This window comes from Triticum aestivum, chromosome 3D (assembly GCF_018294505.1).
Source record: "Triticum aestivum cultivar Chinese Spring chromosome 3D, IWGSC CS RefSeq v2.1, whole genome shotgun sequence".
Taxonomy (NCBI): Eukaryota; Viridiplantae; Streptophyta; class Magnoliopsida; order Poales; family Poaceae; genus Triticum; species Triticum aestivum.
Window position 1 is genome coordinate 373,112,863 of NC_057802.1, and position 4,301 is coordinate 373,117,163.

Here is a 4,301-nt window from a genome sequence, read left to right on the forward strand (position 1 = left end):
GTAAAACCCAACCATAGCATTAAACCATCAAGTCCCCTTCATCCCATACGCCGTGACCCACTTATCCGTGTTTATGCTTCTGTCACTCAAGCAACGCAGACAATAAGTAAACCATGGACATATTGCAACACCCTATAGCGGGAATCCCTCACGCTTGCGCGAAATGGAGGGCACCATAGGACAGCACCAAAATAAAACATACAACTCATACCAATCTAGATCATCAATCAACCCAAAGACAAAGGATATCTACTCAAAACATCATAGGATGGCAACACATCATTGGATCATAATATGTGGCATAAAGCACCATGTTCAAGTAGGGATTACAGCGGGGTGCGGGAGAGTGGACCGCGTAAAAGAGATGAGGGTGGTGGTGATGATGGTGATGTTGATGAAGACGACCACCGCGGCGATGATTCCCCTCCCGATGGCACTCCGGCGCCACCGAGAGAGAGGAGGAGAGGTTCTCCCCCTTGTTCTTCCTCCTCCATGGCCTCCCCCCTATATGGGGAGAGGTTTTCCCTCTGGTCCTTGGCCTTCATGGCGATGATGGCCCCTCCGGGATCCTCCTCCATGGCCTCCGGTGATGATGGCCCCCTCCGGCAGGGTGCCAGAGAGGGCCAAGATTGATTTCTCATGGCTACACAGGATTGCGGCAGCGGAACTTCCGATCTAGGTTAATTTCTGGAGGTTTGGGTATTTATAGGAGAGGTTGGCGTCGAGAACAAGTCAGGGGGCCCCACGGGTCGTCCACGAGGCACAGGGGCGCGCCAGGGGGGTGGGCGCTCCCCCACCCTCATGGGGCCCACGGGACTCCCCTCCAGTAGATTTTTGTTCCAGTATTTTTCATATTTTCCAGAAAAATTCTCCGTTGATTTTCAGCGCATTCCGAGAACTTTTATTTCTGCACAAAAACACCACGGTAGTTCTGCTGAAAACAGCGTCAGTCCGGGTTAGTTCTAATCAAATCATACCAAAATCATATAAAACTATTGTAAACATGGCATGAATACTTCATAAATTATAGATACGTTGGAGGCGTATCAGCATCCCCAAGCTTAATTCCTGCTCGTCCTCGAGTAGGTAAATGATAAAAGAAATAATTTATGAAGTGTGAATGCTAGCAAGTGCACAAGTTTGATCAATGATAATTTCAATCACCTTTTCTAGCATCATTATATGTCATAACAGTAGCTCATCTCATAAAACTTTTCATGATCAAGTAACAAGCTATTCACATGTTAAAGTATAGATCATAAACTTTCATTAAACTAACAAACTATATTCTCAGTCATCAAACAATTGCAATTCATCTTATTTTCAGGAAGGGTCTATGTCAGAGCTTTGATTTAGCAAACTCCACATACTCAACTATCATTTAATCTTTCACAATTGCTAACACTCACGTGATATTTATGGGTTCAAAGTTTTAATCAGACATAGAGAAAGATAGGGGCTTATAGATTCGCCTCCCAACCTTTTACCTCAAGGGTAATGTCAACAATAATAGTTCATGATAACTTACATCCAATTGGATATATATATATATATATATCAGGATCTTTCCAACACAATGTGCTTGCCAAAGGATAAAATGTAAAAAGGAAAGGTGAATATCACCATGACTCTTGCATAAGATAGAAGATAAACGTAAAAGATAAGCCCTTCGCAGAGGGAAGCAGAGGTTGTCATGCAATTTTGAGGTTGGATGCACAAAATCTTAATCCAAAAGAACGTCACTTATATTGCCACTTGTGATAGGGACCTTTATTATGCAGTCCGTCGCTTTTATTGCTTCCATATCACAAGATCGTATAAAGCTTATTTTCTCCACACTAATAGATCATACATATTTTGAGAGCAATTTTTATTGCATGTACCGATGACAACTTACTTGAAGGATCTTACTCAATCCATAGGTAGGTATGGTGGACTCTCATAGCAAAACTCGTTTTAAGGGATGTTTGGAAGCACAAGTACTATTTCTACTTGGTGCAAAGAATTTGGCTAGCATGAGAGGGAAAGGCAAGCTCAACATGTTGGATGATCCAAGACAATATAACGTTTCAGATATAGGGAAACATAACCCATTAAGTTGTCTTCCTTGTCCAACATCAAATATTTAGCATGTCATATTTTAATGAGTGCTCACAATTACAAAAGATGTCCAAGATAGTATATTTATATGTGAAATCTCTCTTCCTTCAATATTCTTTCATGAATTGTTCAAATGACCAATTCTAAAGTTACTACCTATACTTATTATGTGTGAAGTCATTACTCCCCATGTTATAAGCATATGAAACATATATAAATTCATATTTATGATATTCAATTCATTCAACCATTTACTCATAGGATATACGTGAAGCACGTGAGTAAATGACAAACTACTCCAAGAAGATATAAGTGAAGAACACTGAGTAGGCAAATAATTAACTAGCCATGGGAGGATTCTATTTCATTCAAGATTTCTGATCCAATGATTTCATTCAAACAGCAAGTAATATTGAAAATACGCTCCAAGCAAAACACATATCATGTGACGAATAAAAATATAGCTCCGAGTAAGGTATACCGATAGTTTTGAAGACGAAAGAGGGGATGCCTTCCGGGGCATCCCCAATCTTAGGCGCTCGAGTCTTCCTTGAATATTACCTTGGGGTGCCTTGGGCATCCCCAAGCTTAGGGTATTTCCAATCCTTATTCTCCTCATATCGATATATCACCCAAAGCTTGAAAACTTCAATCACACAAAACTTAACGGAACTTCGTGAGATAGGTTAGTATGATAAAGAGTAAACCTTTCACTTTGGTACTGTCAAAGACAAGGTTCATAATTGTTCTCACACAATGCCTACTGTACCATATCATTTCTACAATTTATATTGAGAAATATAATCCATGGGAACTAGAAAATAAGCAAACTATGCAATGAAAACAGAATCTGTCAGAAACAGAACAGTCTGTAATGATCTGAACAGAAACCATACTTCTGATACTCCAAAAATTATGAAATAAATTGGTGGACGTGAGGAATTTATTAATTAATCTTCTGCAAAAAGAATCAACTCAAAAGGACTCTTCTGTAAAAAATGGCAGCTAATCTCGTGAGCGCAAAGTTTCTGTTTTTTACAGCAAGATCACATGAACTTTCACCCAAGTCTTCCCAAAGGTCTTACTTGGCACTATATTGAAACAAAAGCTATAAAACATGATTACTACAGTAGCTTAATCATGTAAACACACAAAAAGGTAAGGGTAAATATTGGGTTGTCTCCCAACAAGCGCTTTTCTTTAGTGCCTTTTAGCTAGGCATGATGATTTCAATGATGCTCACATAAAAGAAAAGAATTGAAACATAAAGAGAGCATCATGAAGAATATGACTACCACATTTAAATCCAACCCACTTCCTATGCCTAGGGATTTTGTGAGCACATAATTTATAGGAACAAGAATCAACTAGCATAGGAAGGCAAAACAAGTATAACTTCAAAACTTTAAGCACATAGAGAGGAAACTTGATATTATTGCAACAACTACAAGCATATATTCCTCCCACATAATAATTTTCAGTCGCATCATGAATGAATTCAACAATATAACCATCACATAAAGCATTCTTTTCATGATCTACAAGCATAAAAAAATTCTACTCTCCACAAAAGCAAAATTGTTCTCATTCGGAATAGTGGGATCACTAATTCCTAAAGTTGACACTTTTCTAAACCCGCTTTAGATGATAGTATTATTCATACTACAAAAGATATAAGTGAAGTTCATGGAGCATTCTACAATTAACATATACTAACCAATATCCAAGCTCAAAATATATAAGTGAAGCACACGAAGCATTCTATAAAACCATACTCAAAAGATTTAAGTGAAGCACAAAGAGCAATTCTATAAGATCATAATTAAAAGATATAAGTGAAGCACATGAAGTATTCTATAAATCAATGAAGGGCTATCTCATACTAGCATGGTTCTTAAAGGAAAAACAAAAACATAAAGGACACAAATCATGTGAACAAAACAAAAACCGAGGCATACCGATATTTGTTGAAGAAGAAAGATGGGATGCCAACCGGGGCATCCCCAAGCTTAGATGCTTGAGTATCCTTTGAAATATACTTGGGGTGCCTTGGGCATCCCCAATCTTGAACTCTTGCCTCTCTTTATTCTTCTCATATTGATAGCTCCTCGACCTTCGAACACTTCATCCACACAAAACTTTAACAAAAACTTTGTGAGATCCGTTAGCGTAATAAAGCAAACTACCACTTTAAGGTACTG